The sequence below is a fragment of the Larus michahellis genome, chromosome 10 (genome assembly GCF_964199755.1).
Source record: "Larus michahellis chromosome 10, bLarMic1.1, whole genome shotgun sequence".
In the NCBI taxonomy this organism is placed as follows: domain Eukaryota; kingdom Metazoa; phylum Chordata; class Aves; order Charadriiformes; family Laridae; genus Larus; species Larus michahellis.
Genome location: NC_133905.1, coordinates 13,191,367 through 13,219,348, shown reverse-complemented (window position 1 = coordinate 13,219,348; position 27,982 = coordinate 13,191,367). Strand labels below are relative to the sequence as shown.

Sequence of the window (27,982 nt, the reverse complement as noted above, 5' to 3'; positions counted from 1 at the left end):
TTCTGAGAGTTATGTTCTACTTAGATATTTATCACAATACAACCTGAACTGAGCCTCAGAACAGCACAAAACTTTAGCTTTTATCGCATATGCACAAGCTGTATTATTTCTGATGATAAAGGTACCCATCTTATGCATAATTTAAAAGTTTTTAGCCAACATTAAACTGAGCAGCCTGACCAGCAGAAGCAGATACCTAGTTTGTTGATGACTTTCACTGAAGTTAAACTTAGCTGTAAATGTGACTTTATTTTCATATATGCCAACATAGACAGAGATGGGCCATAAAGCGATGTCCCAAACTCTCCTAGCCGAAGGTTTGTCTGTAGCCTCTGCCAGCTGTCTTCCCCTGCCCGTTTGATGGAAATTACCCCTTCCGTCCGTGCTGTAGGAAAGCAGCAGTTCATGGGTCCTGTGTGTCAGGGAGCAGCTGGGTCTGAGCGGGCAGGACCGGGAACTGAGCGGGGCAAACTGCCTGTGTTGTCAGGGCTTGTCAATCTCTGCTCGAGTGTGTGCTTTTGTCATACTGTCGGTGAGATGGACGTAGATGGAGCATTCATTGGTCTTGAGGGATCTTTTTGAGGACAGAGACTTAAAGGTGATGCTTGCATGATTAGAAGTGGAACCTATATTTAACTTTACAGATTCAATTAGAGACCAAGCAGAAAGCTTGTGGATGATTTGTAAATATATTTAAGTAGCCAGATAAAACTTGTAATCATTTTAAAGGGTGTTTTCACTTGCAAAAATAAAAACTGTAAATGTAGCATGTAAGGAGAATTGTTATTTGTCTGCCTAAAAAGTCATAATGATATTTTGCTCATGTGGCAAGATAGGCTTACCTCATTAACCTGCCGTAATCCCTCCGTGTCATTAATCACAATGTCCATCATTTTGTCAGGCATCAGATTTTTCTAAGGAGATAACTGTCTGTCATCTTCATGATCCATCAGACAACTTACCCTTTTGAATGACAAAGATTGTTTTATGTCTCTTTTTTCATGAGACTCCAATTCCGTAAAGCAACTTGGGGCAAAATCCGCAACAAATCTAGTCCTTAGAACAACTCTCTCATGTTTTGCCAGCTGTCAATCACCACCTGGTGCTGATATAAAACTATGTCCTTGCTATGTCCTTCCCACACCTTGTGCCTATGACTGGGAAGGGTCTAGCACTTGCCACAGTAGCTATCGATGCGCCGATCTACCCCTTGAGCAAAGCCTTGGTCGAACTTTAATGTCACCAGCTCCGCTGATGCGGCCTCTCTGCTGGTGGAGAGGTTCCCACTGGTAAGAATCCACACAAAAGCAAATGCATTGTCTTAAAAATGCGTGGACAGCAATGAGGAGTTTGGTATTGCTCTCCAGAACTGACCAATCGGCCAAAGCTCCCGGTAGCAAAAATTAATATAGTTCAGCTTGCAAAATCAGAGTTATTCCAGCATGTGCAAACTGAGGATGTAGTACATAAAGAGTGAATATTGGTGAATTGAAGGGAGTTATAAAATATCTTCCTTTTCTCCATCCTTCAGGAAAAAATCCTCTGGAAAAGGACATGAAAATGCACTAGGCTATTATATGTTCATTTTCTTTCAATAGTGCATTGCTATTTAATTTTTTTTTTCCCCCAAAATTGCACCTTCCCCCATGCCTTCTTTTGGAGATCAGAAAACAGTCCTGGAATAATTGTATAGGAAACTTGTAATAGCCACTATATTCCCAGTTCATTTATAAAGAACTGCAAGACTGAACACACCTTCTAACGTTTCATTTTATTTATGAATTAAGCTTTTGATCTAAAAACCAAACCATGTGCAAACCACGTTTTATGTGACTGAAATATCGAATAGTCATCACTGTTTGGAACATGCTCCCCTTTATCTGAATAAAGAACAGAATTGATGACAACCCCCCATGTTACGGTAGTAATTAGCAAAAATACATACAATTGTGTTTTTACAACCTTTGTTTATCCAACTGATTGGTGTGAATACTTCTAACATATTTTCCTTTTTCATCTGCATTCAATTAGGCAGAAAACAACACATAAACCCACAGTTAAACATGAAAGAAAGGTGATAAATTAAGCTATCTTTCCATTTCCACACTCTCGTATAGCCTGCAGAATGTGTAAGAGTCTGGGATTTTGCCTTGATAACTGTCGTCAGAAACAGATCTGAGAGGAGCTTTGGTAAACATGGTTGTTTTTTTTTTTCTCTTTTTTCTGTAGATATTAATTCCTAAAAATACAAAAGCCTTTCTGTACTTGTTTGTTACAGATTTACCCAAATCATTCTGAAAGTCATTGTAAAGTTAAGAAATGCCTATCTGCTCTAAGTCTGTTTTCTCTGAAGTATTAAAAAACTGGCAAATACTGTCAGGATGTGCAGGAGGAGGCAGACAGTGTTCCCATCCCCATCCGGCTGCTGCACTGGGGGTGTGTGTGGCTGCTGTGGGCATCCTTTGCACCCAGGGACACCCCCCACCACCCCATTGGGAATGCTCAAACCAGACAAAACCAGCAGCACTTGGCAGGGAGCAACACGGAAGTTAAACTAATACAAGCTCAAAAAGTGTAGCGCAGGTCAGTCCTGTTATCCCAGCAGAAGCTGCTTGGGGACATCTTTGTGCAGGACTGGGGTACAATATTGCCTGGCTTTATTTCTGCTACCTCCAGAGAAATGGAAACACATGTGGAGTTTGGTTTTGGTTTTTTTTTTTTGGTTTTGTGTGTGTGTGTTGGTGTGTGTTTGTTTGTTTTTTGCCAGGCAACAGACCCAGAGTGGTACCAGCTTCAAAATTAATAACTGGCCACCAATCCCTGAAACACCAGGGACTGCATAACTACCAAAACTTGGAAATAATTCTGTTCTCTTTGATACATGGGAGTAGTTACCAGCTCACGGGTCTTATTCGGAATCAATGGAGGGCTTAGTCATGTTTTCTCCCAGATTAGACCTATGGTCTAAGCATAGAGATAAATACTTTTTTTGGTGGAAATCATCTCTTACCCCAACGTTTCAAACAAAACAGCTTAGAAAATGGCATAGAAACAACACAAACCTAACCTTTTTCACCCACAGTTCCAAAGCCCATGAAATTGCAGGAGTTCATGGCAGAATTTCTAGCCAGTTGCTACTTTAAAAAAAACAAAAACAAAACCAAACTAAACAAACCCCAAATTTGTGTGGGGTGGGTTTTATTTTTTTCCGTCTAAACCAGTGAGAAGCTTAACAAGTAAAATTAAAAAGTTTTGTCATCTCATGTGTGGCATGAAGATAGACGGCTAAATTTCTCCTTGCTGAACAGAACTTTCTAATCTAATTTAATTTATCTTTTACGTGGTTAGAGAAGTACTCCAGCTGTTTAGGCTGAAATGCTCCTGTAGAAAGGGAGTCCCTTTCTACAAGTACCAGGGTAACAGAGATCCATAATTTGCAAAATGCATATGCTGCAGTTCTTATCTCTGCTATGGGGAATTGGCCAAATAATCAGGTGGAAAAAATAATTTCCTGAAATCTTTTCGGGGGGAATGGGGACAACGCTCCCTGAGTATCCATAAAGGAAGGAGACAGGCATTACTCCTGGAGTGGGTCCAAGGTTCTTGAGTTGCTTTATTTACACCCGATAGTAAGGTGCTTTGCAGTGAAGAGCTCTCAGCTCCACTGAAACCTCTGTAATTAATTACTTCCACCTTAGCACACAAATATGAAGTTAAAGCACCGGGAAGAAAAGACATTTAGAAGTGACCTAATTTTGTGAAAAGGCAGGCTTCTCACACAGGCTGCTGCTAACTCCCTGTGCTCCTGCTTGTGGGACAAACGATAGCCAAGCACTCAAATTTTCAAATTATTAATTGACTGGACATAACAGTTCTTGACTCTGAACTTGAAACTCCTTCCATCAAGGCAGACAAACCCCTGTCCACTGGAGCTTCCTAAATTTCAAGACATCCTGGTTTCAGGTTCTTATTCTGTTATTACATGTTATTATATATCAAGTTTTTCTCCATGAGTTATAATTCTGGAAACTTCATCTAAACATAATAGATATAAAAATATGGTTATTTAGTATTCCATGTTTCATAAGGTAATGCCTCAAACTCAATAGCACTTAAATATTTTTGTGCACTTTTTCTAGCGCTAAGCAGTAGAAAAGTTAAGTAACAGACAATGTGTTTCCTGGAACAGGAGCTAAAATCTAGATCCCAGTGGAAGGTACCTGTGATGGCAGGGATGGGTCTGTACAGACACCAAGTTAATTCAGGCAGAGGTTGAAAAAGGAACTTGATGTACGTGGTTCTCTGTCCGCTTTTATTCTGCTGAGGAATTGGAGTCCAATATAAAAGATTAATGACAACAATATTTCTGACGCGGAACTCAAGTATTCACACAAAAGCATAATTCTGTGTTACGTCCACTCCATTTAACCAAGTTACTGAATGTGTATGTCAGGAGTTTTATACTCCCCAAAAAGTTGAAAGTGAAAAGGAGTCTCCTGAGACGGTGGCCAGGCTTGTTCTTCGATGGCTGACCCACACACGTGAACGTCTGTGAACTGTGACAGCCCTTGGGGACTCTCTTGATTTTCAGTTATGGTGCTGGTAAACTGGAAACCTACAGCATGTCCCTCACCGACTGTGACTCCCCATGCATCCACATGGGATAATTCATAGTAGGTCCCATTGAATAGTTTGTGCATTTAAAGTTAGAAGGACGTGACACTTTGTCTGTGATCAAAAAAAAAAAAAAAGCCGTACACACTTATTAAAGATAATCCTGATCTTTCTTTTGGCCCTAGGCCACATTACAAGTAGTCGCTAAGTAATAATAATGCTTTCAAGCTGAGAAATACCATTTGTAAAACCTTTTGTGAAGCTTGCAGACTGCCGTAGGGTAACTGCATGATCAGCGTCATATAAATGTTAGTCATTAAGAAAAATAATCATAATAATGATCGCTAGTATAATAACAATTAGCCTGTTCCCTGGCTTTCGGAATACCGTGGTACCTACAGACGACTCATCTTCAATAAGCTAGAGATGGTACAATGACTGAAGCTTTGTATAAGCAACACAACTGATCAATAATGTGAGCAGAAGCAATCACTTTCATTGACTTCAGCAGGTAATTTGTGTTCATCTTGCAGTGCAGCTGCGCATGAACATGGTGAGCAGCAAGCAGATAAAAGTGGCAGCACATCAATTGTTGCTGGTGGTTGGGGCCAATTACTGGAATTAAAATAACCTTTTTCAGACTGCAGCAAGATTAGCTGTTGACCCTGTTGGCCTAATACAGTTACTGTTATACTTATTATCATTGGTCCCTTTTCCTACTTTCACTGGTTATTCTCTATAATTGAAGGCACCCACTCTTGTATGTATTGTTTCTGCTGCAGCCACATTCTCTGGATTTGAAAAGTGCCGAGATCTTTCTATTAACAGAACTGGAGGATGCTAGTGCACAAAGCAAAGGGGATTCGGTTCGAGATATAGTGGATAAAGGAGGAAGGCCACTGTAAGACTGTGCTCATTGAATAGCTACAGTGAATCTAGGAAGTATAAGAACTTGAATGATCTCTGTATTATATGAAACTTGATTAATCTCTTTTATTGTATATAATTTTTCTGTTAGAAATACTTATTTTTTTTCTGATCTACGTCTAATGATGTGCACACAACCATTGAAATGTAACACAAAATGTTTGAACACCCACAGAACCAGTGTTAATCCACATCCCAATTGAACATTCTGTAACGAGAAATTGATGCTAATAAGACCCCTCGGGGACTTCCTGGGGAAGCAGGGCTTCGCCAGCCTGTCTTCAGAGCCCTGCTTTGCACCTGCTGACTTCAAAGTGATGTTCTAAATTAATTAAGCCTCCTAATAACACCTATATATTGGATTTTTTTACTATATTATCTATTCATTATTCTTAATTTTCGGGAAACTTTACATAGCTTAATTATCAGAGGTGTATATCATATGGTCATAGTGTGGTGGTCATCACAGTTGGAGGCACAGCCCGAGCATTGCTATCCTCAAAAAACTCTGAATTGCCGTAGTGGACTGACTTGGTGATATGTTTGTTCTATAGTTTCAGTGAGGATGAACTTTCTTAAATGCCTTTATGTAGAAAACACAAACATGTATTCTTATGCCTGAGCAGAAAGAACATGCATTGTAGTTGAGCTGGAGAAGGTGCCTAACTTTTCAAATAAGGTTTCCATAACCATTACACAGAAACTGCAGGACTATTTGCGCTGCAGACCTTGTTGCATGGAAACTGAGCTCATCCCCAAGAGACTGTACTTTAAAGGGTGAAGAGCAAACGTGACCACTATGAACATTCTGAAATCCTCTTTGCGCCTTTCTCTTCCTTCACTGAATTACAGGTCGCCTTATTTAAGTGGCTTTACGTAGTCTGTAACTAGAAGGTCAAGTGGCAATTGTCAGGCCTCGGGTGGATTACATGTTAATTTATTTATTTTCCTTTGCAGAGAGCTGCAGGGAAAATAAACCCATGAAGCAAATGGAGTATCAAAAGGGTGCTTAGCTCTTCCAGCAATATTATTCATCGGTTCATCTCACAGCCTTTCAGAAAGGAGGTAAGCAACACAGTTTCCCTTTTATATAGGTGGCTTTGCAACTGTGTCTCTCTCTCCCTAGAAGAATCTATCTAAGACACTGAAATTATTGTTAGGGGGGACACAATAATAGTTAGACAAAACATCATTTGGATGATCAGTTTTCTCTCAAGAGGGAATGATGCCAACTGGGACTAGAGCGTACGTAGTGGAAATAAGAAACCACGAGCCATGCCTTTGCAGTGACTGTGAAATGAGGCACCACTGGGAAATCTGTGAATAGAAGTACCAAATATGCTGGCAGCACGAGTGGGGTCTGAAAACACTTCCCCAAAGGGAGATCCTGTTGAAACAGCATGACATAATATTGCAAGAGGAATAAATTCCCTATGCAAACCACCCAGCTTTAGGGAACAACCAGCTACTGTGTCATTAGGACGGAATGAAATGTCTGGTTTGCTCTTGGGGAAGTGGAATGTCACTGACAGGAAATATGAAATGCAGGATTTTCTTCCTTGCAAGAATACATTTCTGCAGAGATATATTTTCACAGCAGGAGTGTAAAAGCCTTTTAGAAAAAAACATAGCAAACAGTAACTATTTTTTCTAACTTACGTATAGCTCTTGCTGTTTCCTACCTGTTTTAAAAAAAACCCACATTTAGCTGAAAATGGAAGTTGTAATTAATTTTATCACAGGGTTACCATTGTGATTTGTGCAAAAGGGTCATGCACTTCTTCAAAATTTATCCTAGAGTATTATTTCTTTAGCCAATTTCTCTGAGAAGAAGAAATTGAGCTGTTGGGGCTGTATTAATGTATATCCACTCTCTGAGTCAGCCAGGGGCTGGATTACAGACTAAGATGTTATGTTTACGTGGGCTGTTTGACAGAACAGTTATCGAAGGAAAATAAAGAAGATGAACTATTCAGAACAAGTAGATGAGATTAAGAATACAAGGTCAAATGTCATGAAATAACTCAAGTCAGACGTAATAAAAATAAAAGGAAAGACACAGAGCATAAAAGTGATTTGAAGGGCCAGGATGTTAAAGAGACGACTGGATGTGTGCTAAGCAGAAACCCAATAAACCCAATTACTCTGGTTATTACTTTCTTCACTACTGCTACAAAGGCAGTTCAGTTACTCATTAGTCATTCCTCGCAGAATTATTATCTATCATAGCCTCATCTTTTCCTTACTCCTTTGGGAATACACGAAGGAAAACAAATCTATAAGCTATCCCCTCCCCGTGTCCCCCAAAGACCATGAGAAAAGCTTTGTCATCCTTCAGAAGAACAATCAATATTAAACATCTTTTACTTTGCCAATGATTGATTCTTCCTCATTTCCCATTACTCATTAAAAAAAAAACAGTGGGGGGGGGACACGGACGGACATTTAGGCTCTATTTTTTTTTTTTTTTTTTATTGTAGAGGAATTGGTACCTGAAAAAAATCATGAAAGCTTCACAGTTGTTCCTTATACAGTTTTGACAGTAACCTCGAGAAACAGGAATGCCCCAAGAAGGAAACCTTCTCTTTTAGCTCATCCTCTAAAGCCCATGAACACCCAGTGGTAGATAAAGATGGTAAGAGCTTAAACCTGCTTCTTTTACCATACGTCACAGAATTCTTGAGGTTATTCTACCTGTAGATTTTACAAGTTGACATTTATATGCCTTTAAAAGTCTCGGTAAAAAAACCTGTTGGTTAAAAATAAGTAAGGAAACTTGTCTTTTTATTCAGAACTCTTTTTTTTTTTAACCAATACTAAAGTATCACTCGTTGTAGATATAAACTGGCAATATGACAGTAGAAATCAGTGGGATTTTCAGATGATCATTGTGTGGGTGCAATTATCAACCCCACAAACACACACAAAAAAAGTCCCTTGGTTTTGTTAACCTCTCTTTGAAAGTCTTGTCTGCTGGGTGGGACGGGAACATAGACCTGAAAAGGCCACCTGCGTGACTGCATGTAGCTCTGGTATAATTTCGGGAGTTTTGCAACAGATGTTTAGTACAGAATATGTCCAGAGTCAGCAGAATACTCCTCAATGTTGCAGAGCAATTTCAAAACCTTTAGTAAATGCTGAAAGTTGCGATCATAGTGTGTCACGGGAAGAGGAGATTGCCACAATATGAAAATTCCCTGGACTGGCAATAATAAAATTCTGATGGAGTTCTAAGAAGTAAACTGTATCTTGCTATTCAAAAGAAAACAAAAACCTTTGAGACGAACTCTGCTTTCCTGACTTGTGAGGAAACTCTCTTTACATCTTAAAGTAGCAATAATAAAGATAATGAAGTAGGATAAGCAGCCTGCTTTTATTGAACTGCTTCAGAACTGCATGCTGCCGAGACCTTAGCAACATGTTTCCTTCTATACTGTTATTTCTTCTGACTATAATAAAGTTAAATCAGAAAGTCTAGAATATTGTGCTAGGGATGTTCAATTAGTTCCACAGAGTGTCCATGTGAGTTAATGTGATTTGAGGGAAGCAGTACTTGAGTGCTCATATCAGATTTGTGTTCGGTTTTGTTAATTCAGACAGATCCTAGCAGATGTCTGATTAGACTAATTTAAAATTAAATGGCAAGGAAAAAGTTTGCCTTCATTTAAAATGATTGAACAAAAAATGAAAACTCTGTATCTTTTTGTTTGCTCAGTGTAGAGTATTTCTGTAATACCCTAACTTGGCTTCCTTGTGGCCCCTCTTCTCAATTCACGATAAATTACACAGACACCAGGCAGTATATTTCCATTGCAAAGACTGCTTTTAATTAAGCAAACACTTGAAGTTAAATAAACATTTGGAGAACACAGCACTATCAAGGAATGAGAGGAACTGAAGACAAGGAGTCAAAAGATACTGTGCTAGTCCTCCACAGCCTTGAATTTTAACTACCATCATGGTCTCTGGTCATTTAGCAAAACCAGAAACTCTAGTTCAGAAGACCTTTCATGTGCACTGAAGGAAATAAGGAGCTATGTTGCCTGTGCTGCATCAAATGATTGTTCCATCTAATCGTTTTCCAGAAGACATTTTTATGACTTAAACGTTTTTGTGCATTACTTGCAGTTTTCTTTTGCTTTAACGATGCTCAGGCTTGGGCTTGCACAAGATATGCCATACAGAAAGTACTGAACTAAGATGTGGAATCTGCTTCCTGGATTTGCGTGCTTAAAGATGAAAGAAAAGCATAGACAGTAACATTTGAATCAGGGTAGAAATTCTGGGTAATTTTAAAAATACCTGAAAGTCCAGGGCTGCTTTTTTTTTTTTTTTTTAAAGAATTCATGTCGGGGGGCGGGGGGAAAGAAAGTAGGAGCCATTTGGTATTTTCAAAAGTACCTAAGCAATTTAGCAAATTAATTGTATCATTAAGTACTGATTTCAGAAAACTGGCTTGTAGGAGGCTAAGCCTCACTGAAAGTCAGTCAAATACTTCTGGGACTGGGTAATACGGTGAGATTGGAAAGGTGAAATTATTTGTGGCAAGGTCCAGATCGCTCCTGTAGTACTTCATGAGCGATTGGCATGAGAAGCATTTGGGCTGGAGAAATGTCACCAGCTTGTCTATGTGCAGAAATACTCTGTGTGTGTGTGTTAGCGGGAGGGTGAAGTGGTTTAGATCTTCTAACAGTATTCTTGACTGCTCACCTTTAGCCCTTCAGCTATCTGACCCTGTTTGTCCCCTGTGAGCAGCATCAGGAGGTGTACAAAGGTGTTCATCTGGTTGAGTGAGACCTCAACCCACTGGCCTTAGAAAACGCGTTTACAAGAGGGAGACAAGGGGACCGCAGTCCCCAAACTGGAACTGAGCAACATGACGCAATTTCTGCATCATCAGGAAAATGGTTCTGGCTTTACACAGCCCCTTAGACACTGGTGAGCTTTGGTCTCTTGAAACTCTGTAACTTTGGCTACCTTGGTGTTTGTAGAAAGAAAAAAAGGTGCTGAGGAAACTAAGGGGAGTCATTACTCCCCACCAAATCTCTGCCTCTTTAGGCGCAGGACTGGAAATTTAATTATTCCTAGCCTATGCTTGCAATTTGTCTGCAGACCCTCTGCTAACATGCCAGAGGACAGAGGTTCTCCACAGCTGGAACTCATACTACAGACCTCCTCCATCATGTGGGGTAGAGGGAAGTTGCTCCCCCATTTAAATGTTTGGGGCCATTTGATATTTTACACCTTTGAAGGAAAATATCTGATATTGTTCCAAACACCCATATTGCAGCTTGAAAGGACTTCTATTTTTAATGTGGTATCCGACTGTCAAGAGTGGACTCAATAACGCACTAATGACAGTCCATATGTTTTTCACGTACAACTAAAACTTTGAAAGTTCCCTGTAAATGAGCCCAAATCCATTGCTGTTAGAGCAAAGGTGGTGAGGGCTTTGCATAACCTGAGTCTTGCCTCTTTGAAACAGCACATACACATCTTTCACTCAACAGCCAAAACTTTTGCATTTTCTAAATTTCTTTTGCGTAGTTACCTCTGGAACATTCTTCAAGCGGAATGAAATGATTGCTCCATGATCTCAATATATTGCAGGAAATATTAAAGAACTACCTGCAATACCTAAGGCTACAAACATAATGTATTCAATTAAACCTTAGATAATAACTTTTTAAACTTGCCTTTAATATCAAATGAGTTTCAAATTAAAATGGAAATTTATCCAATATAGCATCATTTAATATATTAAACAGTTCTGTTGTATTTCTTTACTGTAGCATCTCAGCTCTTACTTCACACCAAACGTGCTAGCATCTAATTCTGTGAGAAAGTGTTTTTTAGGAAAAGTAGACGTTTTCTTTGATTGCTTCATGGGCTGCTGAAGGGATTAGGGATGAACCAGGGGCTCCATTTCCCGTGTTGGCAGCTCCCTGTGCTGGTGCAGACGGGGTAATCACATGAAGTGCTCGCTCCTTTGAACTGTTCTTTGTATCGTCTCTGGTTCGCTACTTGTCTTATCCAGAAAAGGGGAAATAACTGATTGCAGTGTCCTAATTCTCCAGCTGTGAAGCTCTGCTGGTGACCAGGGTCATTCTACATAAAGGATCTGAAGAAAAATAACAGTGTTGTCATAGGAAGCACAAATCGATACAAAAGATGTACTATTCAATATCCATGTCTTTCTCTGAGGCTTAGAGAAGCGAAGCTTTATTTGCAAATAACTTTCAAGAGATGTGAAAGGTCAGAATTTGTATTTTAAATAGGTTTGTTGCCTTTTGGTTAATTCTGAGGCATGATTCTTGGGGCTGGCCTCGGTCACCTTACTCAGCATGTAAGAGCAGGCTCCTCGTTTCCCGTTGTGCAGTCAGCAGAGCGGCTCTAATGCCACCAGTTTAATAGGGTGAGCACGCTTTCTGTAATAGAGAATAACGGAACAGTTTAAATCTACTAATACATTTGTTACTTTATCAAGCAGAGCATATCATGCTCTGTGTGTGGCAACCAATTAGGTTAATTTTAGCACGTAATGCAGATGGCGTTTTCTTGGAAAGATAGAGTTTATGGATCAACTCGGCAAACTTCTCACGTTCTCTGTCAGGTTTATGGAGCTGGGAGGAAAGGAGCTCATGGGCAAGGAGCAGCTGGCACAGGCTGAATTCAGGAAAGATGAGAGTGGTGGTGTTCAGAAAGTGCTTCAAAGAATCAGGCAAAACACTAGTGCCTGGCCTCTGTTCCTTGAGCGCTGTTAAGGCTTCTGGATAACTAGATGGCACTAGGTTAGCTAAACATGCTTCTCCTGCTGCTCTGGAATGAGCTTTACCTCTTCTTTCAGATGGGGTCTCTGCCACAACGATCCACGAATTTGTCATCTTCAGCCTGCATCGTCAATGCTCATGGATTACCAGATTTAATTTGTTCCTGTTTTACTGCAATGCCAGGCTTCATACTTAGGGCACATGCACATGTCTGAGGTGAAATTTAGCTATTCAATTAGCCTTTTCATAATGCTTTGAAGTAATTTTGTCTCACCAGTGGTGAGGGATGTAGCACGGTTGGGAAATCCCTCTTTGAGCCTGTTGTACCTGAAACAGAATAATGAAATGGATGGGGGAACATAGACAGTGAAATGCAGTTGATTGCACTGCATTTTAAGAGGAAACAAGAACTACGCTCAGTCCTGGGAGAACCTGCAGTTACATGTTTAAGGGCTCCATGAGCAGACTCCTGCAAGGCCAGGAATAGTATTTGCAGCTTGAATGGCTAAATGGAAATAGGGGTAAATGTTCCTCCATCCTGTTTTCCCCCATCCTGTTTCCCCTCTGCTCCCCTCTTCTGAAGAAATAAGGTGTTGAAGCTGAAATGATCCCCCAACTCCGCAGCAGATATCAGTTGTTATGCTGTAGGACAAGTCGTGCCTATAGAAGATAGATATATGACAGCAATAGTAATTATTTTTAATTTGCATTTCAGTATTCAGGTTATTACATATATAAAAATTCAATTATAATTTTTAAAGGCTATTTGGATGTGTTCCAGTGTGCACTCTAAGAGATGAAATACCCATTGCCTCAAACCTGTTAATGCTGTGGAGTGGCTGGTTGCTGCAGGCTCTGCCTGCTCTCCAGAGCCAGCACTAGACAAACGTGGGTATTTTGCTAACAGATGTTGGTATCGTGTATGGTTTACAGAAGAATGAAATGTTGCTATCAAAAGAAAGAGGGGGAAGAAATATACACTTTTATGAAGCAGAGTTGTTTACTAGCAAGTTAAATGCAGGAGATGACATTCTGATGATCCCTCAGAAGAGATATAGTAATTTTTCTTTTATTTATTCGCCAATGTCGTTTGTTACCACGTGGTCTATTTTTGATATTATAAATACCTCTATCTACACTTTACCTTAGCTGGGATTGGATTGTAATTTGAGATAACTGGATAACAGCAAGACCTTCTTCTTAAGGCTTAGTGAATCTATATGCGGGTATCTCAGCTTTCCAGTCCATCCTCCAATATATCTGATGGACAACAGAGTGTGGAAAGCTGTTTGCCAGGGCAGGTAGAAAGACACAGGGTGCAGGGAGGTAGAAACGTCTTCCAGTGATTGTTGTGGCATTGAAGTCTAGTATAAAATAATGGGGTTTGTAATTGAAACGCTTTTATCACAGGGAGTAACGTCACAAGATTTATACCTTTGTATACTGTAAAATATGGAGGGGAAAAAAAATGTCTATTTATTCTGGTTTTGTATGTTCAGCAGTACCTCAGCATACATACTGCCATGTGTGTCTCATAGATTTCATAAAATCTATGCTGCAGTTAAATCAAAAGAAAACAACCCTGCAAGTATTCCCATGTTGCAAACACTGCCATGAATAAGTATTTCATGGAAAAAACATTAGGTAATTTAATACAATTAAGTTTTTTTCGTATGATACTTTTAGGCAAGGCAAGAATAGAGCTTCGATATTAAAGAAGGCCAAGAAATTTCAGATGAAATTGTGAGAAAAATAACAACTTATTTTGTTTTCAACTGAAGACTGGGAAGAAGCCATACGCAGTAGACTTTCCGTTTTTGCCTCCAGCATAAAAATGTACAAACGATGCATGATGTATCAAGAGAAGGAGATGGAAAACAGACTGTCAAGACTGTTGCCCTATTTTACTTTTAATAAGGTGCATAGAAATTGCTGTAGACGAAGGGCATAACATATTGGTGTCTATTAAGTCGTATACTCAGCGAACCCTGTTCTCCTCCTCACCACTATAGGAGCACAATCTTGTCCTTTAAAGCCATCATTACAGCAAGATCGGTCCCTTTCGTCTCTGACTCGCAGCCTGTCTGCGTCGCTTTGGGAGAGCAGAGCTCAGCTCGCTGGCTACAGAGCAAGCCTGTTCCCAACTGGAGTGTTTTGGGAGTTTTTCAGGAAGGAAAACTACACTAATCATATCATTCTTTAATAATTTCTTTGTTGTCTTGAAGCACATGCTCCTTTCACTTACCACCCGTCTCTGCTTTGCAATTAGCATCTCCGCAGGGGAATCGTTGCCAGCAGGTGTGCACTCACCTTGCATCTCTCTGACAGCTTTTGCCACAGCAGCCTCCTCGCCGCAAAAGCTCCCAAGAGGACTGCGTCTCCCTTCCTGCCTTAATTCTGACGATTCGGGAGCTTCAGGGGCTGTCTCAGCTATTCAGAAGCGTGAAGGGAAGAAATGAAATGTGTTTCCATAACCTTCCACACACTTGATTTCTGTTCCAGTAACTTGCAGTCTCTGGGTAGAAACAGAAAATCTAGCTTTGCTAGATTTTTCTTTGGTCTTATACTATACAGCATGGAATTTCCCACTCTATCTCCTAATATAGAATCATATTTCTGAATTATTTTTATTATAATAGAACTGAAGAACTGTCAAATTGTCAAACCTTAGTAAAAGAAACGACCAAAATTTAAGAATATTTAAAAAAAAAAAAAGGATCAACATGGCAATTTAATTTTTGTGTTGAATTACCAGGAAGTCCCGAAAGGATTATGTCCTGACATGAAACTCATTTTGCTAGTTGACCATTAGAAGTTCATGTAATTGTTTAGGTCCTTATCATCACTGAACTGCGACCGTTCTTCATAACTTCAGGCAGGATTGTTTTGAGTTGGAATTGTTTCCCCTCTTATATAGAAAACAGTATTTTATTTGTCACTTAAAAATAGTCAGAAGCAAAGCTGAGATTGCCCAAAAAATCAGGACAGATACAAGTTGCACTTAAAATTCAATACCACAAGCGTGTCTACGGCATGCATGCCTACCTGAGTTAATCTCTTTCAAGTGCCAGCACTAATTTTTGAGCTGACCAAGTGATAGATTCATCTGCAAAACACGTGCTAACTTAACCAGACGTGCATTTGCAATTTTCTATTTAAAGGTATAAATCCCTATTATTCTCATCAGCTCAAGTTCACAGAGCAGTACCTGCCTGTGTGGACATTGAGTTTCTAGGTGCAAATATCATTGATTTGTTCAAACAGTGCAGGGTTAGGGGATTCTCTTAGTGCACACCATGTCTTCTGAGGATATGCCCTGCCCTCCACTGACAGTGAAGTTGTAAAATAGCTTATCTTTTTGTTGAAAGCAATTATTGGCAGTATTATGAAACTGGAATATAATTATCCTCTATGCAGGTCGCATTGTGCTGGTTGTACTACAACCAAGCTGAGTCAAGTCGTGTTAAGTAGGAGTAAGCTTAAAACACAGTGTATCCATCAAGGAAAAGACCAGCTAACCATTCCAGACTATTCCACTAAATAACTGGAACCAAAATATTTCTTTAAGATTTTTTCAGGTTTTTATACTGACCTAATTCTTGATGAAACATAGTATTTTAAAGTTACTTTAAAGGGAGGCATAGGCTGAAAATAGTGTGATTTATACCAGAGAGAGATACATAGTAGCTAATTTTATGATATTATCTTTAAAATTGAAATGATGTTTAATAATGGCATGTTTCCCTATCAGAAGATGTTTGTGTACTCAGAAGTCTGTGACATACAAGTAGAGGTTATGTGTCAATGCAATTCATTAATAAAAATTAACTTGTCTGTGTACAAATTTAGGCTTTTTTCAGGCATCTGTAAACAATCCCCATATGCCTGGATGGATGCAAACTGTAAATGTGAACAGAACTGCTTAAACCTTTACCACCCAAATCACAAGCTTGAAAATTCCACCTTTTAGCATTTAATGGAATTGTAGCAGATGGGAAACTTTTTCTAGTTGTACTGTTTAAGACATCCCTATGAAATATACTTGTTCTTCTGTATTGGGTGTTTTTTTTCCTGCAGATAAACAGAAAAATTGGCTTTGGAGAAACCCAAATCACCAGCAGTTCTGTTTATAAATATAACAGCAAGCCTTAAAGTGAATGCAATCAGAGTTTTCACAGATGTTTTTCCTGAAGGGCAATAATAATAGTAGACTTTGAGCAACTTTCATACCTGGGAGCTTAAAATGTCCTTGCAGAAAATCTCCTCAGCTGTGCCACATATTCTGTAGCACGTCTGCCGAAAGATAAGCATAAAAAGGAAAGATATGAGCACAAAGAAGAGTCTTTCTCAATGCATTCTGTAACGTGGAATAATATTCCACATTCGTTCAGGGCCAAATTCAATCCTTGCAGCTTATTCCATCCACCACCAAACTGGAGACGTGGCCCTCAGCTTGCGGATGGGCCGTGCGGATGCAGAGCGGGGATGCTGATCACCCATCGTGTCTTTTGAACAAGGTCTTTCTTCCCAGTACTCTAAATGTTGCCCAAATTGCCACCCTCTGCTTAGTTTAATTAAAACCAGTTGAGTTTTGTGTTTGTTTTTTTTTTTTTTTTTTTAAGGGCAAGTGAGATAAGAAGGACTTGTTTCATATCGTCTCTGCAGACTTTTTCTCTAAAGGATGCTCCTTCTCTAAAGCACCGTAAGAAAAAATAAATGACACACAGAGCGCTTTGAACACGGGCGCATTGGGGCCGATGCATTTGGCATGTATAGTAATTACCTTCTTCCCATTTGCTCTAAAGGAGCCAGCCAACAATATCCAGGTTTATTCTAGGGGGTAGATTATCCACCGTTGTTGTCATTTCAGAGGCAATCCAATTACCAATAAATATCCTCAACACAAAGCATAGCAATTTTGCGCTGGAGCAACTGCTCTCACCTACCCCCAGGCTCAGTTACTGTGCTCTTCCCTCTTCCAAAAGTGAGGTCACTGGCAAGAAAGTTGTTTTTGCTGGAATTAGACAAATGCAGGTGGTAACGAGAGTTAATTATATAACAGTATGAACGCTGGATATCCTGAAGGATGTGGAGCATTTTCCACTGATCCTTATCTGTTTGGGAGCGAGTAGCACCTGTGAAGAAACATTTCCCATGAAAACGGAAGTTTGGAGGAGCTCAGCACATGCCTTGTCCCAGAATTCCTTTTATGCTGAATTTAAGTATAAAAAGGGGGACATAACAGCTGGACTAGAACTACAAAAAGCGATACCACAGAGAAAAACATACAAGCTTACATGTCTACAGGAAAATAATCTAAAACGCATACCAAAAAAGAGAAGAAATGATAATAAAAAATAGTTATGGAGTTATATTGAACTTCAAACTAAATATGGCTTGAAATGAAATCTTGCTTACAAAGAAGACTGCTGCAAATTTTTGCTGGTAATCTCTATGAGAGAGAAAATAAACCTTTTCCTCTACCTATAATGTCCCGGTGCAGCTGGAACAGCGGGTGCAGCTCTGGGCACCGCCTGGTCAGAAGCACTGGCAAACTGGGGGGAGAGCTCTTAGGGGAGCAGAGGGTTTCCCCATCGCCCGTCCTGCCTCTCCCTCTTTGAAATCATCTGCTGCCTTTTGTTTTCTGCTTAGCTTTCTGTGTTCCTTGTTTAGAGTTTGCACCTCACCAGCTACAGTATCAGTGCTCCAAGGGATTACTGATATTAAATGACTTAAATACTGTTAAAGCAGTAAAAAAATATTTGCACTTGGGTAAGCAAGAGCTACGGTGAACAGAAACCAGTAATTGTTTTTTGGTACAGGTAACTGAAAGGTGCATGTACCTCTGAAATTGGAAAACACTTTGAAGTTTCTAACACTTTATTAGAAAAAAATCTTCTCCCCGTGCTGACTATAAACTTCCTGTTGTGCTCCTTCATGAAAGTCAACTTTACTGTACTGTCCTAACCTTCAGTATTCGCCTCCTGTATTTTCTATTGTGCAGTTCCTAGTGTTTTACGGTTGCCAGGTCTGCCTTGGAAATGACTGTATTTTAAGCATATATAGTGTTCTGGAAAGCGTATCTATTTTGGCAACTGAATCTGCTTGGGTGTCAACGGGACCCTTTGCAGGCTCAGGGCTGACGCTGGTTGGAGACAGCAGATGAATCCACCTCTATTTCAACAGCTTTAGGACATTTTGTTTTGGTCCTAGTTCCTCCATCTGCTTGCAGATTTCAAACCTGCCATCCTTGCTGCTCTGACAAAAGCACGGGGAGCTTGATGAGAATTTAAAAATCAAATGCAAGGAACGTGGTGGGATCCTGGATGCTCGGTTCATGCACAGGACAGAAATAGCCTGTAGTTTGTCAGCTGGAGCAAACGCTGTGCGCAGTTGGTAGCTCGTTTTTCCTGTCACCTGGCAACGTGAGGCTGCCTTGTTTTGGGCAGAGGGTGCTGATATATTTCTCGTAGGATAATTGGCTGGTGTCTGCCTTGCCAATATCTAATAATGAGGAAAAAGTTAATTTTTTTTCTTTTTTTTTATGGGAAAAGAGGTAAAGGATTGCTTCAGTTCCCTCAGTCTGTAAATGAGCAGTCAGGCATATAAATCAGCTTTTGATTTTAAGAAAAGAAACATTTCGGGGTGCAGAGATTGGAAATTCACAATGAGACAATTTTAACCCTGTTATCATAGAAATGCACTTTTTCTTTTAATGTACCAGTATGCTTAATGACGGTGCACTTAGAGGCTGAAATAATAGCGCTGACATCTGGTTTACGATTCACACAACCACCCACAATAAGATCAGTGCTATCACAACAACAACTGCCCCAAGCTTTGCTATGCCAACAGCAGCCACTTTATACCTGTTGGTTAAATTGGGATTCATCCTGTCTGTCTTTTATATTTCAAAGGGTGGGTGCTAACATGCCCAAAGTCAGTATCATGCAAGAGATTTGAGAAAGGAGGTCATCTTTCCTGGTTTAAAGATCTCGTTATGCTGGAAGACGCACAAGTTGAGGGGCTCTGTACAGAGGGTGCCTCTGTGCACGGCGCTGGGCAGAGCAGCGCAGTCCTGCGGTGCCCAAGGAGGATCACTGGCTTGGTGGTGGGCTGGAGCTGCTGGTCATGCAGCCCTGCAGGGGTCTGTAAGGCTGCCCAGCCCCAGAGCAGGCGTGGTGTGTACTCAGTTCTTCAGATCAAAAGAAATTCAAGGGCTAAACGCCCCAAATCCTCACACTGTAGTGAGTAAAACACACGTATGTGAGTGGAAGTGCAGTACATGTTTCTGGCTGGTATTGGTAGGAACGAGGACGTGAAGGCATTTTATAGTACTGGTCCTCATTGGGAATCTTGTTGTAATTGTCGGTGCATTTTGTTTAGTTTTATAAGTGGGAAGGCAGGCAAAGTGGCTGTTGAAGCACAGATCTTTGCTAGAGACACAGTCAAGCTTTGGGGTGACTGCTTTTTTAAAAAATATTCTCCTATTAGCACCTGTTTCTCATGCTGGAAGGAAGATGATTTACCACCTAAAGGGGACACGTATTTAAGACATTTCTGCCTCCTGTTCAAAGGGGCTGGATCTTCAAAAGTGCTTGGTGCACAAGAGCTCTTGCTGTTTTTAAACCACTCTTTTGGAAAGCTGTTGAAATCAACAGTGGTTTTTCCTTTGACACACTTGGGGTTTGTGTCGTATCCATCTGGGAGATGGAGTAGGCCCTTAATGGTATTAAGTTTATTACCATAACTCAAAATGCATTAGAGATTCAGAGCACACAGTAACTCCAGGGTGACTGCTGCCGGCAAATTAGCTTTTCCCTCTTCTAAACTGTCACTTTTTGAAGTGTACGAAGTAAGGAGAGAGGTGACTGGTACTTAAAAATCACTGTCTATTATCAGGCTTATCATATAGGTACATCACACTGTATTAACTTATGTTAATGTGATATGACTCAGGTATGTATGTGTGTATTTATACACATACACACCGCAGAGCTGAACCCATTAAGCCAGGCCAAGTAAACATTCATGAAGAATACAGGACAGCACCCACCTACCCAAATCAGCATGCATAAAATCCACCGAAAATATCAGCGCTTATGAAGAATGGAGCACATTTACATTTTCCTGAAAAGTGTAGTTTACTTTTTTTTATCACAACGTGAAATTTGCATTCTCCTGGAAGTGATTGGACAGCTCTTTACAGCCTGATTAATGCAGCCCTTTGGGAAAGAGAAACTGCTGCTCAGGCTGTTGCAGAAGCAATTGAGCATGACTCTGGCCTTGCAGGATCACAGGATTTCTTCCAATTTGATAAGGCTCCCATTTCCACAGTGAAAGAAATTCCTTAAACTGTTTTCCCAAAGCTATTTGCTTGTATTACAACGACGAAAGACAAACTTTATGTTGGTGCTTCTAAGAGTCTTGAGACTGGGAAACATCCAAACCTACGTAGTTTACAGGGAACTTTGTTTGCTGGGGTAAAATAAATATTGGTCCACCGCTGTTTAGTGATGGTACGTTCTAAGGTCAGGACCCTACAAGATCACAGACCAAGAAGTGGGGTGATACCCTCCTTACATCTGCACAGCCGAATGGTGCAGTAATAAATATTAAATGATGTTTCTAGCTAGTGGATGATCTGTATTCCACAACTGTATTTCATGTATTAAAGAAAGAGAAGTGAATTAGCATCCCATGGAAGTATTTTATTTATGCTTTCTTATTTCCAAACTTGGTAAACACAGAAATAGAACTCAGATGTGTAGAACTCCTCTTAGTTAATCCAGCTTTTAATCTAATTTTGCTAGAATTTAATTATTTAAGATGGAAGTAGAAAAAAAATCCTTGAAATTATCATCGTTTGGGACTGAAAATATGCATTTTTTTTTTTAACATCCACTAAAGAGCAGAAAACAAGATGTGCCAGGAGAATTTTAAAAATTTCATATTGCAGAGAAATAAAGAAACCCCCCGTTAGATGTGAGTCTGTTCTCATATACCTTGGTTTTATTGCAGCCCATCTAATGACCGCAGTGGGCTTAACCCTGCTTTGCAATTGCAATGGTGAACAAAAGAAAACCCATCGTGTGTTGGGCAGAGTTGCATACATGAAAACAACTGGTTTTTGCATTCAGTGCTGTATACGGTCATATTTTAAAGGACATCTCTGGGTATATTACGTTCATGTGGACATTACAGTGCTCATCCCTAGATTTCAGGGAAATCCTGGGGAATATTATTCACGGGCCAGCTGAATTACAACATTTGCCCTGATCTTCATCACATTTTGGTGCTCACGTTACTGCCGGTATTTTGTGTTTGCTGGTTTGTGTTTTGCGAGGTGGAGGGGGTTGAAACCATCTGTGGGCAAACGACCACAACAGGACAGAGACACTACCTCATCACTGGCAGTGGCCATAGTTTAATCTATTCCACTAATTCTATACCTTGGGAGATAAGAAGAGTGTTTAAGGGATTTCTTGCTGTTATTGAAAGCTATTCCTTGTGTTTGGGAGGGGATAACGTTGCTGTGAAAGTTGCTGGAAAAGGGACTGGGAGCCCAGGAGAGGAACACCAGCAGGAGCTGGAGTGTGAAAGGATGGAGAAATAAAATCCTTGGATGGCAGCAGGTCTGAGGGAAGGAGTTCCCTGGAGGAACGATACACGGCAGCTGGGGTTCACAAATCACTTGTTTGGAGCGAGAGTCTCTGTATAAGTGTGTAGCTGTGGGAAGAGCCACGATGGGCTGGAGGAGAGTGGGGCTGGGCTGTCAGCTAGGCTGCACCATGGGGACTCTGCCCAGCCACTGGGCCCAGAAGCCTGCAGGTGTCTTGTCCTGGCAGATGGGCCAGGGCGCTTCTCGGTGCTGGTGGTCTCTGCAAGTCCTTAAGGTTTCGATGCTTTAACATGTTTTCTTCAGCAGTGGTATGCAGATACTTTTTCTACTTCTTAGGACCCAAGATTCAGAGATCTGGCACCCATCACCTGCAGGGCATTCACAGAACCATCTGTTTAACATTGCAATTCTCTTGCAAAGACCACTGCAGATGGCCTTTGCACCTTTAGGCTGTATGGGCTAGCTTGGAGGATTTCCTTGGCTTCAGAGAAAAGGCATGCCTGTAGCTCAGCTGGCCTCTTAGTATTTGCAGGTGGCGTGTTTTCCAGTATATCACATGAGTTGGAGACCACAATCTGCCCACCGTTTCAGGATAGTTAGCAAGTTTCCCTTTCCAATGATGCTCATTGGATTCACAGCCCAAGGTGAGGATGTATGCAAGTTGCTGGGAGGCTGGGCCAGGACTGGTGGCACTGAATTGGGAATACTTGGAAAATGCTGAACCACTGATCATCTGGAATCCATTACAGTCCTGCCAGGGAAAGGGAGAACAGAGTACTCCAATTAGCTGGTGCTCATTTTCAACCATGTCAGTTAATTAGTTGAAGACCAACCAGATGGGAAAGGATTTATCATAGTGCTTTCAGAGGCTCAGGCACTGGATGTTGCCCAGTTTTAGCCACTTGGGAATTTTTTTTATTTTTTCTTTTTCCAGAAGGCTGAAGGCAGGAGGGGAAGGTGGACTCCCAGTTCTTAGTTCCTTCATGAGAAGTGTCAGGTGTTCATTAGGCTTCAGTTTGCAGCACACTGGTTGTAACCCAGATGACTTTGCCACCTAAAACTGTCTCTCATAAAAGATCCAGCAGTGCCCTGTATTATAATGGATGTGAACTAGGAATGTATTCAGTCCTTCAGGTATCGAGGTGTATTTGCTAGAGAATTTATGTCTTCCAGGCAGGTGTTGGCTCATCGCCTTGGCAATCCCAGAGCCAGAAGGGGCAGAAGGAAGAAGACATGCCTGGCCTTTCACGCTCATAAGGGGGGCTGGTAGGGCTTTCCAAGGTGCGCACAGTGTGAGTTGAATAGCTGACCAGCAGCACTGGGGAGTGATTTGTGGATTCTAGATTGAACCTTGGGTAAGCAGCTGGAAATCCAAGTCTCCTCTTTCCTATTCCAGCACCATTCCGACCATCTCAGAGAAGTAGTTATCTTGGACTGTGGATACACACTGGTGAGTCTGTGTCCTGGATGATGTTTATATGCAAGTCAAATGGTCTCATTTGGTAATGTTATCCATTCAGATATGAGCATCTGTCTCTTAGAGCACTGATCTTGCCTTGTCCCTATAGCAGACAGACTAATCTGCACGTTCTTTTCCCCGTCCTCTTATTTTTCAAGAACTCTATTTGCTATGAACAGAGCTTCTGCCCTGCTTCCCCAGACACTTGTCTTTGCATCCCTTAAGTCAGGCTCTTCCACAATTGCTCACTTCCTTTGACATTTCTTTTATTGCTCTCTCATGCACTGGCTCATACTAACACATGTTAGAACAGTAACATCTTTTTGTAGCACTAGTTTTAATTAGTCTTCACCTTCCCCTGGGATGGCTGTTTGCTGTACAGCTTTCTGCAGGTGTGTATTTGCAGTCCATGACTCACTGCATCACCTGTATGGTAATACAACTGCCTCGCCAGGAGCTCGGGGTGGTTGCTTTCTGTTTAGGTGACTGTCCGTGTTTCCTCCCCAGCATGCAGAATTCTCTGATCTTGGCTGATGAAAATTCCTGGCGAGGTGGAAAGAATATTTTTAATGACAAAAAAAGGGAAAGATGAAGGCAGACACTTTCAAAGCTACTTCTGTGATTTTGGTATTCCAGAGCCCAATTGTTTGAAGGGAAATCAGGATCTGAGTCCCATAGATGGCTTTCAAGAAGTCTTTCTTTCAAAATGTGTTAAGAGTGGAAATGCAGAAAGTAGTTTATAAGATAAATAAGGAAGTGGATGGTACAGTGCAAATAAGCTATTTTATCCATACTTTGCGGTACTAACAATGACTAATCACAAGACTAACTGGCAGTGAAGTTATATTATGTTAGTTGTGCTACAAAGGCCTGCAGATCCACTCTCTGAATCTGCCATACGCCGCTTTCCTATTATTGTACTCCTCTACAATGTCTTTGATAATTTCACAGTGTCCTGTGTTTAGCTAGTAGGCTCCATAAACCTTGACTAATTATTTTTACGTTCTACATCTTCTCATTACAGCATGTTTGCCTGAACCTCTGTGCCATGCTGTTCACAGCAAGTTTTGTGAAACATATCAGATCATCAGCAGTTTTGCTTCTCTTAAGTCGTGGAAAATAGAAAACCTGGCAATTCTTTCTCGGTTTGCTTTCTAACACCTGGTATCTTGACTTTGCTTATGAGTGCTGCATCTTGCCCCATTTAATTAGTCTTCTGTTTGTATGCTGTGGCTAACAAATTAGCTGTAAGCAAAATATTTATTATAACTGCCCATTTAGCCTAGTTGTGAATGTGCCCTGCTACAGGGTTTCTGTGTGAGCAGAAGCTCCCAGTAACCCCTGATCAACGCAGCAGGTTCTGTTTCAGTGGGGAAAAAAAAAACCTAAGGAAGTATTTCATATTTTCAGAGGGACTTCTGCCTAGGACAGGGGAAAGAAAGGACACACGTTCCTCTCCTCTGGCCTTGATAAATCCCATCTTGTTCCACTCATGTACATTCAAAATATTTCAGTAATGAAATGCTCTCTAATCTGAGCACTTCATCCTCCTGGCAGAGCTCTGCCATTAGCTCCTGTTTGTGTCGGAGCAAACATAAGCTACTTGTTCTCATTTTCATGACCTCTCCTCACTCGGTTATCTCTCAATTCATTACTGGGATGTTGGCTTCATGGCCCAATAACACCAGTAGGCATTGCTCATCTCTGACACCTCCAGCGAAGCCCTGGAGCAGGCTGCGGGACTCATCTCCGCTGGGGGAAGAGCTCCCCCAGCTGTGCAGCCCCCCCATCGCTCCCCTCCAAACTCCAGCTGGGACGTGCCATAACCCTTGCAGGGACAAACAGCCTGGCACTGGGTGGGCAGCGGGGGCCCCTCCGCTTACGCGGCTGCTTGTCTGTCTGTCTCTGTCCTTCAGGTGAATTAAGGCATAAAGCATCAAGCTCAGTGAAGACCTAATGCCTGAAAGGCTGAGAGGCACAGTGCTGGGGATAAATACTAGAACAAAAAAAAATCTATTCTTCTGTTTATGTACATACCTGCTAATCTACTGCATGTGAAAAACCTCCCGGTTTTGCCTCCCTTTGTCTGGGCTTTGGCCGTACCTTTATCCTGGCAGGGAAATCTCTACCTCTGCGGCACAGGTCTGTCTCTGCTTCCTCTGCCTTCCACCACATGCAGCTTGATTTTTTTATTCTTTCATTTACTAACTTAATGAGCTGGGAAATCATTCCTGTGCTCTTCATGCAACTAGACAAGAAAGTGATTCTTTTGTAATTAGCTAATGCATCTATTTATGTGGTTTTTAACATGTTACTGTTAATCAATTTCCATTGTGGGAGTTAGTAAAACTGCTTTGTGGTGCTGTTATATATCGGTATCAGTTTAAACTGCCGTTTCCTTCCACTCAGCCATTCATTGTCACGTTAGTCTGACATGCTGTAACATGATGATTATGACGTGATATGTTGTAATATTTTCTTATGCCAAATTCCCATTAATTTCAACAGGATTTTGGAAGAAATGAGGTGAGAATATAACTTCTGTATGGGAATATCTGCACTGGACCAAGGGGGCAGTGAGAATAGGGGGAGATTATAACTTGATCTTGAGTTGTTCCTAAAAGAGAGCAACAATGGGCAATATTGCATGCTGTATTGAATTATTTTCTCCATGAAGATAAATAATGGTTCGAGGCTCGAGGCAATAGTGCCGTTTTGGTTTATTTTAGTTTTAATTCATATTTGACTGTGCTATTCTTGCCTGGTGGCGTCGAACGTCCTGCTCTGTTCTCGTTACTTCTGTGAAGAGCGGATGCGAAACCAAAACCTGAGATTGTAATTTGACAGTCATTCATTGCTGCTCCTCTCAGCATTATTCATCACTTCAATTATTATCCTTTCAAGAACGAAGCCTGAAAAGGCGCAGCAGCAGTGGTAACAACAGCCAAATGCCTGCCCATAATGCTAAGCAAGGAACAGGGCACAGGTTTGTCCTCCTCTCCTTGCAGGGAGGAAACAACCCCTCATCCAAGTGCATGATGAATGTACGATAGTCCCACGTGGAGCAAACCTCAGAAAAGAATTCTGTTCTTGAATGTCTTCTTATTTCTTTGGGATTTACTCTACTGCATTTCTGTTTATGCCATACATGACCTGTGAACGGGGATTGATCTGCTGCTTGCGCAAGTGCTACTTTTCTCTGAGAGACTCAAAGACTCAGGAAAGTCTGCATGTGCTCTTGCTCTTTAAGACACTGTGATTTCTAAACCGACCCTTTTCTGACAGATTAATAGCTTCAGATATATTAATTACCCTTTAAAGTATTGATAAACTATCAGAGGAAAGAACGTGCTTTGGGCTGGATTGTGGTCCGGGAAGGTCATAAAATTTGTTATAAAATAAAACATGCGCAATTTTTATATCTGAAACTGCATTATGCTAGAAATCCTCTGACTGATTTGAGTGGGTTCCTTGCTGGGCTTGCAGGAAGGTGGCTTTATCTTAAACTGCATTGTCTGTACATTTTAATAGAGTTTAAAAGAGAAAAGTCTGAGAGAAGACAAAAACTTCAGTGGTTGTGTCGTTAAGCCTTCAACGTTTGCAAACAGGGCTTTGGCACAGTTTGACTTCCCAGTGGTAACTACTTTGTTTAGTTTTGGTCATTTAGTTACTTATTAAACCTCTCACAAAGCTCTTTCAGTATTTCTCCTTTCATTAACTACTGTCACAGAAATGGTATTTGATGCTTTCTCTCTTTTCCCATACTATAGCCCTGCAACATCCAAATTAAGTAAGTGGAAAGTGCAGTGATTTAATTATAAATCTGAAAAAAAGTTTGCAGAACTTCCTTCTAACACACATACAGTAATTTTCAAGGCAGAAGATGAATGTACTGAATCTGCCATTATATTTGGAGGTAACTGAACCTTTTCAGCTTAGGGAACCTTTTCAGCTTAGCTCCACAATCGTATTTGTTGGAGATAATCTATCATTTGAAAACCTTGCAAGTAGAAATTAGTACACAATAACCCGCCCACAGTCCAAAGCAGCTTTGTGGCTTTTATAAACATACTGAACAGGCTCCTGTATGGAAATAAACAGGGCTTTTAACTGTTTCTGTGATGGGAATCAATGGGTTTATCTTTGCTACCGTGTCCACCCACAATTTTTTTCATTCAGACAATTAACCACCAATTTGCTGGGACAAAAGTGTAGATAAAAGAATTAGCTCGTGCTTCAGCGATTCTTCGTTAATAAATGCAGCTGGAATTGGTCTGTGAGGGATGTGACAAGCTAAGTGCTGACAGATGCTTCTTACAGCAATAACTATTGCTTTTGCCTTTCCAAGTTCAGTTTGAACCAGGTCCCATCGTAGGGGAACTCTAATGAGCAACATAACTCTCTCTTATTGTGAGATTTCCAACAAAAAACCCCATTACTACATTGGCTTTGCTGTAGTACAGACCTACAGGTAAGGCGAGATGATCCCACTGAAGGGCGATGGGCTGTTGGACTAGTGTCAAGCTGGTTTATTCCTGCTCAGGACTTGGTACTGCGCTTGTTGCTGCAGTTTTTGCCTGTTTTCTGCAG

At 40.8% G+C, this 27,982-nt stretch overlaps 1 long non-coding RNA gene across 1 annotated transcript in view; it reads left to right on the top strand.

The window, feature by feature from the left end:
- LOC141749331 (uncharacterized) overlaps positions 1 to 14,563 on the top strand; it is a 59,553-nt gene extending 44,990 nt beyond the window's left edge. The window contains exons 2-3 of the long non-coding RNA XR_012589321.1: positions 6,499 to 6,606; positions 13,998 to 14,563. This is a non-coding gene — a long non-coding RNA (uncharacterized LOC141749331). The remainder of the gene's footprint in view (positions 1 to 6,498; positions 6,607 to 13,997) is intronic.
- The last annotated feature ends 13,419 nt before the right edge of the window (positions 14,564 to 27,982 follow it).